The sequence below is a fragment of the Mirounga angustirostris genome, unplaced genomic scaffold, assembly GCF_029215605.1.
Source record: "Mirounga angustirostris isolate CCGP_5_RB_7025 unplaced genomic scaffold, mMirAng1.0.hap1 SCAF_3, whole genome shotgun sequence".
Classification (NCBI taxonomy): domain Eukaryota; kingdom Metazoa; phylum Chordata; class Mammalia; order Carnivora; family Phocidae; genus Mirounga; species Mirounga angustirostris.
Window position 1 is genome coordinate 129,561,774 of NW_026991711.1, and position 11,541 is coordinate 129,573,314.

General features: G+C 39.7%; 1 long non-coding RNA gene across 1 annotated transcript in view; it reads left to right on the forward strand.

Moving 5' to 3' along the window:
* Nucleotides 1-8,151, forward strand: part of LOC135363884 (uncharacterized) — a 48,451-nt gene extending 40,300 nt beyond the window's left edge. The window contains exons 3-4 of the long non-coding RNA XR_010410171.1: nt 5,050-5,185; nt 7,021-8,151. This is a non-coding gene — a long non-coding RNA (uncharacterized LOC135363884). The remainder of the gene's footprint in view (nt 1-5,049; nt 5,186-7,020) is intronic.
* The last annotated feature ends 3,390 nt before the right edge of the window (nt 8,152-11,541 follow it).

Below are 11,541 nucleotides of genomic sequence, written 5' to 3' on the forward strand. Positions count from 1 at the left end.
CTACATCATACTTAAAGGATCTATCCAACAAGAATATCTAACAGTTGTAAATATCTATGCCCCTAACATGGGAGCAGCCAAGTATATAAGCCAATTAATAACAAAAGCAAAGAAACACATCGACAACAATACAGTAATAGTGGGGGACTTTAACACCCCCCTCATTGAAATGGACAGATCGGGCCGCCTGGGTGGCTCAGTTGGTTAAGCGACTGCCTTCGGCTCAGGTCATGATCCTGGAGTCCCTGGATCGAGTCCCGCATCGGGCTCCCTGTTCGGCAGGGAGTCTGCTTCTCCCTCTCACCCTCCTCCCTCTCATGCTCTCTGTCTCTCATTCTCTCTGTCTCAAATAAATAAATAAATAAATCTTTAAAAAAAAAAAAAAAAGAAATGGACAGATCGTCTAAGCAAAAGATCAACAAGGAAATAAAGACTTTAAATGACACACTGGACCAAACAGACTTCACAGATCTATTCAGAACATTCCATCCCAAAGCAACAGAATACACATTCTTCTCTAGTGCCCATGGAACATTCTCCAGAATAGATCACATCCTAGGTCACAAATCAGGTCTTAACCGGTACCAAAAGATTGGGAACATTCCCTGCATATTTTCAGACCACAATGCTTTGAAACTACAACTCAAACACAAGAAGTAAGTCGGAAAGAGCTCAAATACGTGGAGGCTAAAGAGCATCCTACTAAAGAACGAATGGGACAACCAGGAAATTAAAGAGGAATTTAAAAATTCATGGAAAGAAATGAAAATGAAAACACAACTGTTCAAAGTCTTTGGGCTGCAGCAAAGGTGGTCCTAAGAGGAAAGTATATAGCAGTACAAGCCTTTCTCAAGAAATAAGAAAGGTCTCAAATACACAACCTAACCCTACACCTAAAGGAGCTGGAGAAAGAACAGCAAATAAAGCCTAAACCCAGCAGGAGAAGAGAAATCATAAAGATCAGAGCAGAAATCAATGAAATAGAAACCAAAAGAACAGAAGAACAGATCAACGAAACTAGGAGCTGGTTCTTTGAAAGAATTAACAAGCTTGATAAACCCCTGGCCAGACTTATCAAAAAGAAAAGAGAAATGACCCAAATAAATAAAATCATGAATGAAAGAGGAGAGATCACAACCAACACCAAAGAAATACAAACAATTATAGGAACATATTATGAGCAACTCTATGCCAGCAAATTAGATAATCTGGAAGAAATGGATGTATTCCTAGAGATGTATCAACTACCAAAACTGAACCAGGAAGAAACAGAAAACCTGAACAGACCTATAACCACTAAGGAAATTGAAGCAGTCATCAAAAATCTCCCAACAAACAATAGCCCAGGGCCAGATGGCTTCCCAGGGGAATTCTTCCAAACATTTCAAGAAGAATTAATACCTATTCTTCTGAAACTGTTCCAAAAAATAGAAATGGAAGGAAAACTTCCAAACTCATTTTATGAGGCCACCATTACCTTGATCCCAAAACCAGACAAAGACCCCATCAAAAAGGAGAATTACAGACCAATATCCTTGATGAACATGGATGCAAAAATTCTCACCAAAATACTACCCAACAGGATCCAACAGTACATTAAAAGGATTATTCACCACAACCAAGTGGGATTTATCCCTGGGCTGCAAGATTGGTTCAACATCCGCAAATCAATCAATGTGATACAATAAATTAATAAAAGAAAGAACAAGAACCATATGATCCTCTCAATAGATGCAGAAAAACATTTGACAAAGTACAGCATCCTTTCTTGATCAAAACTCTTCAGAGTATAGGCATAGAGGGTACATACCTCAATATCATAAAAGCCATCTATGAAAAACCCACAGCGAATATCATTCTCAATGGGGAAAAACTGAGAGCTTTCCCCCTAAGGTCAAGAACACAGCAGGGATGTCCACTATCACCACTGCTATTCAACATAGTATTAGAAGTCCAAGCCACAGCAATCAGACAACAAAAAAAAATAAAAGGCATCCAAATCAGCAAAGAAGGAACCAAATTCTCATTCTTTGCAGATGATATGATACTTTATCTGGAAAACCCCAAAGACTCCACCCCAAAACTGCTAGAACTCATACAGAAATTCAGAAAAGTGGCAGGATATAAAATCAGTGCACAGAAATCAGTGGCATTCCTATACACCAACAACAAGACAGAAGAAAGAGAAATTAAGGAGTTGATCCCATTTACAACTGCACCCAAAACCATAAGATACCTAGGAATAAATCTATCCAAAGAGGAAAAGTGTCTGTACTCAGAAAACTATAAAATACTCATGAAAGAAATTGAGGAAGACATAAAAAGATGGAAAAATGTTCCATGAGCATGGATTGGAAGAACAAATATTGTGAAGATGTCAGTGCTACCTAGAGCAATCTACACATTCAATGCAATCCCCATCAAAATACCATCCAGTTTTTTCAAAGAAATGGAACAAATAATCCTAAAATTTGTATGGAACCAGAAAAGACCCCGAATAGCCAGAGGAATGTTGAAAAAGAAAAGCAAAGCTGGTGGCATCACCATTCCGGATTTCAAGCTCTATTACAAAGCTGTAATCATGAAGACAGTATGGTACTGGCACAAAAACAGACACATAGATCAGTGGAACAGAATAGAGAGCCCAGAAATGGATCCTCAACTCTATGGTCAACTAATCTTTGACAAAGCAGGAAAAAATGTCCAATGGAAAAAAGACTGCCTCTTCAACAAATGGTGTTGGGAAAATTGGACAGCCACATGCAAAAGAATGAAACTGGACCATTTCCTTACACCAAACACAAAAATAGACTCCAAATGGTTGAAAGACCTAAATGTGAGACAGGAGTCCATCAAAATCCCAAAGGAGAACACAGGCGGCAACCTCTTTGACCTCAGCCACAGCAACTTCTTCCTAGACACATCACCAAAGGCAAGGGAAGCAAGGGCAAAAATGAACTATTGGGACTTCATCAAGATAAAAAGCTTTTGCACAGCAAAAAAAAAAAAAACAAAAACAAAAAAAACAGTCAACAAAACCAAAAGACAACTGACAGACTGGGAGAAGATATTTGCAAATAACATATCAGATAAAGGGCTAGGATCCAAAATCTATAAAGAACTTACCAAACTCAACACCCAAAGAACAAATGATCCAGTCAGGAAATGGGCAGAAGACATTAACAGACATTTTTCCAAAGAAGACATCCAAATGGCCAACAGACACATAAGTGCTCAACATCACTCAGCATCAGGGAAATCCAAATCAAAGCCTCAATGAGATACCTCCTCACACCAGTCAGAATGCCTAAAATTAATAAGTCAGGAAACAACAGATGTTGGCGGGGATGCCGAGAAAGAGGAACCCTCCTACACTGTTGGTGGGAATGCCAGCTGGTGCAGCCACTCTGGAAAACAGTATGGAGGTTCCTTAAAAAGTTGAAAATAGGGCTACCATACGACTCAGCAATTGCACTGCTTAGTATTTACTCCAAAGATACAAATGTAGGGATCCGAAGGGGTACGTGCACCCCGATGTTTATAGCAGCAATGTCCACAATAGCCAAACTGTGGAAAGAGCCAAGATGTCCAACGATAGATGAATGGATAAAAAAGATGTAGTATATATATACAATGGAATATTATGCAGCCATCAAAAGGAATGAAATCTTTCCAGTTGCAACGATGTGGATGGAACTGGAGGGTATTATGCTGAGCGAAATAAGTCAATCAGAGAAAGACATGTATCATATGACCTCACTGATATGAGGAATACTTAATCTCAGGAAACAAACTGAGGGTTGCTGGAGTCGTGAGGGGTGGGAGGGATGGGTTGGCTGGGTTGATAGATATTGGGGAGGGTATGTGCTATGGTGAGTGCTGTGAATTGTGTAAGACTGTTGAATCGCAGATATGTACCTCTTAAACAAATAATACATTATATGTTAAAAAAAAGAAGATAGCAGGAGGGGAATAATGAAGGGGGGGAATTGGAGGAGGAGATGAACCATGAGAGACTATGGACTCTGAGAAACAAACTGAGGCTTCTAGAGGGGAGGGGGCTGGGCGGATGGGTTATCCTGGTGATGAGGAGGGCACGTATTGAATGGAGCACTGGGTGTTATATGCAAACAATGAATCATGGAACACTACATCAAAAACTAATGATGTAATGTATGGTGATTAACATAACATAAAAAAAAAAGGAGTTGGGAACCTCAAGTGAGATGCAAACTAGCAGAGTACCTCCATGAATATGAAGGAGGAAAGAGGACTGCTTAGTTTCATTGCAGATAGCTACCAACTTGAAGATGTGCTACAAACAGTCTTTTTTTTTCTATTATAAGGTGATTTATGAATATTATTATATACCCAGCTTAGCACTTTTACGCTTTTAGGTTAAGTGCCATAAACTCATGGGATCTGTAACCTCACTTGTAATAAAATTCAGGAAGATGAGAAAAACATGACTTCCAATCATTCAGCCCTCTAATATGAATTTATTTACAATCATAATCAAATTGTACCTTTTTACATCAGGGCTGATTAAGTGCCTGAGGCAGAACAGGTACCAAATTAAATACTGTAGTAAATTCCAGTGACTTCATTTAGGGAGAAATGATTATCTCTAAAGCAAACCAAAATACTAGAAGAAAACACATAATGTTTTTGAAAGAGGTTTCTGAAGTTTGAAACAAACTAGAATTTTACTTGAAATAATGATGAATAATTACTGAAAAGATTTCTGTATAAAAGCTTTCACTAAAAGCATTTTCAGAATAATTCTTCAAAAATATGATCCTAGAATCTAATTATCCCTTTCTGCAAACTTAAGAATGTATTTAGATGATTTAAGGCTACAATGTTAAAATCTAAATGACCCCAAATCCCAGAAATGGAGATGAAAGTACCGTATTAAGTCTAAACGGTTTGGGATGATCATTTTTCAAAGGTGTTTCCTGCCCAGTTTTAAATGCCAGGTGCCAAAAATGATAAGCAAACAGTTCTGTCAATAGACCACTTATGTTCCTTACTCTCTTCTTCTCAAAGTGACAAAGTGCCTTGATTCCAGCAGCGATTCCCCCGTCTGCTTTCGCCTTGGGTTTCCATTGTGACCATTAACTGCTGAAACTGAGCCCAGAGCCCTTGATCACAAGATCTGAACGTTGCAAGGGATCCTAAAGAGGTAAATTAACTCATCCCTGTGCCTCTAGGAAGGGAAAACTGTGCCCAAATACTTCCAGAGGAATAATTTTGCATCCTAATGAGAGTGAAGGACTAAGTAGTGGGAATTTCCTTCAGAAACTTGTTTGCGTACTTTTGGACTATTTCTATGCTAATGTCGTTGCAACAGCAAGTAAATGTTCTAAAGTGTGCAGGGGCGGTGCCTCCCCACACAGCCAGATTAGCACATGACTCGGCTTAGGCATCTAGCTGTTACAGATTCATTAATTTGCCTGAGAAATTCCTTCTATGGATTAAACAACCCCTTGCAATATAACCATTTTTATACATCTTATTTTACATGACTAAATCTTTCTACTCTCAGTATTTTTCCATCTCTCCCCTCCCTTCAACTTCCCTCTCCATTCTTTCCTTCCACTTTTTTAAATGTGGTCCTCTTTCTCCCTGGCCTCCTCTCTACCCTCCACCCTGGGTAATGACACCACTAAGCTTGAAATTTTAGCTCATTACCTTGGCACCATCTTTTCCCTGACCTTTCTGTTGGATGCCAGACCTATTCTGTTGGATGCCAAATTCTATAATTAATGCTTTAAAAATGACTCCTGAATCAGTTCCTCTTTTCCATTCTGTTGCTGCTGTCTCACTTCAGGCTCTTATTTTATTTGGCTTGGATATAAATTAATTTCCTTACCCTTCTCCTTGCTTTGGTTTCCCTCCAGCTCCCAAGTATATCTTATGCACTGCTGTCAAAGTGGTCAGCATGAAGCACAGCTTGCACTTAATCCTGCATTGAAACCTTCACTGCTTCCACATTATCTGCCAAGGCATCCATACCCCTTGACCTGGCTCTTATACCCCTGTTCTGCCCCACTACCTGCCAACACTCAGCGTATGACCCAGTTGCAACCTAACTTTCAAGCGTTACCATTCACTTTTTCCCTTTCACATGGGTGACAGTCTTCCTGAACTATATAAAATTTCCTGAACACACTTTAAACTTTCTTACATATTTTTTTCTAATTCCATGTGTTTGCATTCTTGTTTCCTTCATCTAAAATTTTATTCTTCTAATATTTACCTATTGAAACCTGACTCCTCCTTCAATTCCTAACCAACCAACAAACAAACAAATTAACCAAACAGTAACAGCAGTCACACTTTATCATACTCTCCTAACTTGTCAGGACTATATTGAACATCCTGAATACATAGTCCCTGATCCCCACCCAAACACATACTAGGAAGATATTATTATAACCATTTCACAGGTAAGGAAACTGCCATACAGAAATGTTAGTGATTTTTATCCTAGGCTGCATAGTTAATGAGTGGGATGTTGGCGCATCCGGGGAGTTACCAACTTAATATTCTTTCTTCCTTTTTTTCTGTAGCAGAACCCTGATTTTTATTTTTTTGGAAGGGTTATTAACAGTGTGATCAGCTAAAACAAGAAGAAAGCAAAAAGTACATATCTCAATCTTCCTGATAACATGGAGCAAGCCTTTTTTTGTTTTTCTTTAGAGAGCGTGAGAGTGCACACGCGAGCTGGGGCCGGGGGTGGAGGGAGTGGGGCGGGACAGAGGCAGAGGGAGAGAGGCAATCCTGCGGAGCCCGATGTGGAGTTCAGTCTCCTGACCCTGAGATCAGAACCCTGAGATCATGACCTGAGCTGAAATCAAGAGTCAGATGCTTAAATGAATGAACAGCCCAGGTGCCCTAAGGACTGAAGTCTTTCCACATACTTCTAGCCAAGGATACCTAAATGGTAGTCTGCCGGGGGTTTGGGCAACATTTTCTTGTCTCTTCCATGGCTCATTCTTTCTCCTTGTCCTTTAGAAAGCCGGCTGAGATGGAACACTGGAACACTAAGAAAGGCAGAGCAGAGAGATGAAAGAGCCTGGGATGTTGCCGGCTCTTTCCCTCTCCATTCTTTGCACTGACACCTGTCCGGAAATTGTTGTTGGGTAAAAAGATGAACGTTTAATTCAGTTAACTTATACATTGGGTTTTCGGTTGTTTCTACCTGAGCACAATCTCCAACTGGTGCATGATGGAAGTGTGTTTCACACCTATATTGTGTCGCCTGGATTCTTTGGATTACATCATCACCGGCCCTGTCATGATACACATTAAACCTTACCTCAATCCCCAGCTCAGAAATAAAATTTTCTTCCTTCTGTATGCCCGTTAAATTCTGAGCTACTTGTAGGCCTTTATTATTTCCTCTTTTATTTGGAATTTTTTTTTAAAGATTTTATTTATTTGACAGAGAGAGAGACACAGCGAGAGGGGGAACACAAACAGGGGGAGTGGGAGAGGGAGAAGCAGGCTTCCCGCGGAGCAGGGAGCCCGATACGGGGCTCGATGCGGGGCTCGATCCCAGGACCCTGGGACCATGACCTGAGCCGAAGGCAGATGCCCAACGACTGAGCCACCCAGGCGCCCCTTTATTTGGAATTTTTATTGTGGATTGTAAATTTCTCAAAAGCACAGTCTATAACTTCCTTCCTTATACATAGAAAAACACTGAACGAATGTTTACTGTGTTGGATTAAAATCCATAAAACTCACTGTATAGTTTTCTGTTGCCTGAGTTTCGTATGAATTAGTTTTAATCGTCTTTAAATTTGATATAGACATAAATGCAATCCACACCACACTGATTTGAGCTCCCACTGATTCTGTCAGGAACCAGCACCCTCTGCTCTTCCCGAGTTTCTGTTTATTGCCTCAGGGGTCTGTAGAAACAAGGCCACCTCCATATGGTTCTGCTAGGCCTCCTCATTTCCCCCCTGAGCTGCTGCCTCTGCTCTTGCTGATACTGCCATTCTGCCATTCCAGACTTGGGGGAGGAAATGCTGTATTCGCTACCTTTTCAGTCCAGACTGAGACACAGAACTTTTTCTAATTACTCATTGCACAAAGAAGATGAGGGTATGCCTTTAAAAAAAAAAAACAAAACAGCAGAAGAGGAGGGAATGATACAATGGAAGGAAAACACAGAGAATATTTACAACTATTCTAGGCCCAGGCCCACTGGCTTCCAGCTTTATTTTCTTGGCTGCCACATGATCCGGGCAGTTCACCCCCACCACCAGAATTTCCACAGCTCACTATGGCTAAGAGTCCACATTGACCGCCAGCCCTAGAGAAAGACTAAATATTTGTTTCCTCACCCCACTGTAAGGCATCCTTTCCCCAGGCTTCATTTCCTCACTTCCCATGATTGATAACAGCAATATTAATTTCTTTTAAGGGACACTCAGGTCTCACCCCTAGTATGCCTGTGGCCCTGACTAGTCTATCACTCAAAGTTGGTTTGATTTGAGTTATTCTGATATCTGCAGAAACTTTGTTATATGAATACAAGACCTGATTATAGTCTGAGTATAGTGTATAGATTACATTTGGGATATGGCACATCACAATTGATTTCCAATAGCTGGTGAATTTTCTCAATGATACTCTAACATTGTCATTGTTGATTTTGTCAATTGCTGGTGACACTGGGATAGTGTCCATAACTTTCACAAATAACAATTTAAATTTTAAAATGTGGTGGTGAAGTCTTGATTTCAAGTGGTTTAAAGAGCTAGGAAGTGAGTATAGATGAAATTTTAAGATATTTTGTGGAGAAGGAAATAATTAGGTGTCAGGAATGGGGTTGGAACTTGAGGGAGTGTTAGGGACCAGGTTTTATGTGAAATAAAGAAATATGAAGGGAGAGGAGGGCAGAAAGGAGGAGGAGTGAAATGAAAGGGAGAAAGGAGAAGAGGAGAAAGAGAAGGAAAGAAGCAGCAAGAGATAAAAAGAAAAAGAGCTTTCCAGTAGAAAATATGATTATGCTGGTTGGTTCATAATTTTGTAATACTTTTTGATAATTTATTGTCAACATCAAACTGAGATGACCTTTAATAATATATTCTTTTATTTATTTTTTTAATTTTAATTTTTTTTAAAGATTTTATTTATTTGAGCGAGAGAGACCAGCTAGGCAGAGAGGCAGAGGGAGAGGGAGAAGCAGACTCCTCACTGAGCAAGGAGCCCAATGTGGGGCTAGATTCCAGGATCCTGAGATCATGACCTGAGCTGAAGGCAGAAACTTAACAGACTGAGCCACCAAGCCCCCCCCCCCGCTTTTTTATTTAAATACAATTAGCCAACATATACTATATCATTAGTTTCAGATGTAGTGTTTAATAATTTATCAGTTTCATATAAACCCAGTGCTCATCACATCACGAGCCCTCTTAAAAAGCCCATCACCCAATTACCCCATCCTCCCACCCACCTCCCCTCCAGCAACCCTCAGTTTGTTTCCTATAGTTAAGTCTCTCATTGTTTTTCTCCCTCTTTGATGACTTCCCATTCTGTTTTCCCTCCCTTCCCCTATGGTCCTCTGCCCTGTTTCTTATGTTCCACACATGAGTGAAACCTTATGATAATTGTCTTTCTCTGATTGACTTATTCTACTCAGCATAATAACCTCCAGTTCTATCCACATCAGTGTAAATAGTAAGTATTCATCCTTTCTGATGACTGAGTAATATTCCATTGTGTGTGTGTGTGTGTATATACATATATATATATATGTATATACACCACATCTTTATCCATTCATCTGTTGATGGACATCTCAGCTCTTTCCACAGTTTGGCTATTGTGGACATTGCTGCTATGAACATTGGGGTGCAGGTGCCCCTTTGGATCACTACATCTGTGTATCTTTGGGGTAAATACCTAGTAGTGAAATTGCTGGGTCGTAGGGTAGCTCTATTTTTAATTTCTTGAGGAACATCCATACCGTTTTTCTGAGTGGCTGTACCAGCTTGCATTCCCAGCAACAATGTAAGAGTGTTCCCCTTTCTCCACATCCTCACTTTGATAACATATTCTGATTTTAAACTACTGTAGTAGAAAGTTGTAAAACATTATTTTAAATCTTTTAAAAAATGGAACACTCCAAATTGTGCTCCATGGGACCGAGGCTAGTACAACAAGAAGTTGTCGAGCTCTTTGGCCTTGGAATTCAGTCATTAAGAGAGGAGCTGCCAACTCAGCTCTGCTTTACCAACAGGAGAGTGAGTTTGCTTCACTCTTCTCTGACCTCCAGCACAGAAGGCAGGCTGTCTGTAGCCTTTGTAAGATTAAGGAAGTTCTTCCCTTTGAGGGCAAGACCCCCATTTGCTATTTGACCTCTTCCTGGAATCCTAAGGTGATAGAATAGCCATTAACAAGAAAGCAAGTAATGAAGAGAAATTAAGGAACGCATTTTAATGAGGATTTTTATAGATGAATTCATAATGATTCTTGGTTGGCATACAGACTTTCTTGGTTCACTAAATGATCAATGCAATAAATTCTTTACATTCCCTCAAATTCTAGAATATTTTATATTTAGAAGTAAGTTCTTTCAACTTGAGTGATTCTCAAACATTTAATTTATATATATTTTTTGAGATCTTTGGAATATATCAATTACCATGAAGAATATAATTCATTTGTAAGATTAAACTGAAGTCGTGTGAACAACATCCTCGTATTATATGTGATGTAGAGTGTTCATGGATAAAAAGAGAAAGCTCAAGAATATGTCTTTGAAGAGAAATTATTTAGGAATTAAGGTAAAATATGAAGTTGGAAGTTTCCTTCTGTGTTTTCTTGTTCCGTGCTAGCAGAAAGCCCCTGGATTACAAAGACTACTTGTTCCTCTGTTGTAACTGCCACTGTGTCCTGCTAGTTTCATTCAGCAGAAGAGGGGGTTAAATGATTCTTGATTAATAGATCCTCATTTCTCTCCTTCCCACCTCTTTCAAGCTTTGGTATCATATAATTAATGTTAAATTTGTATCTATGCTATCTTAAATAGCTCAGATCTAAAAAGCCATAATTTAGTTGGTTAAATGTAAATACTGCTTCTCCCTGGCACCCACCCCAAATATGACTGTAAAATGCACAGTAAATATAGGAGAGGTATATTAATAGTAATTAATGGGTATGTTTTTATTTGACACTTCTGTGTTTTTCTAAAAAAAAGCAGCCATGTCTTTTTTTTCCCAAAGATTTTATTTATTTATTTGACAGAGGGAGAGAGAGAGCACAAGCAGAGGGAGCAGCAGAGGGAGAGGGAGAAGCAGGCTCTCTGCTGAGTTGGGAGCCTGATGCAGAGCTCAATCCCAGGACCCTGGGATCATGACCTGAGCCAAAGGAAGATGCTTAACTGACTGAGCCACCCAGACACCCCAAAGATTTTATTTTTTAAGTAATTTCTACACCCGATGGGGGGCTTGAACTCACAACCCTGAGATTAAGAGTCTCATGCTCCACCGACTGACCCAGCCAGGCACCCCAGCAGCC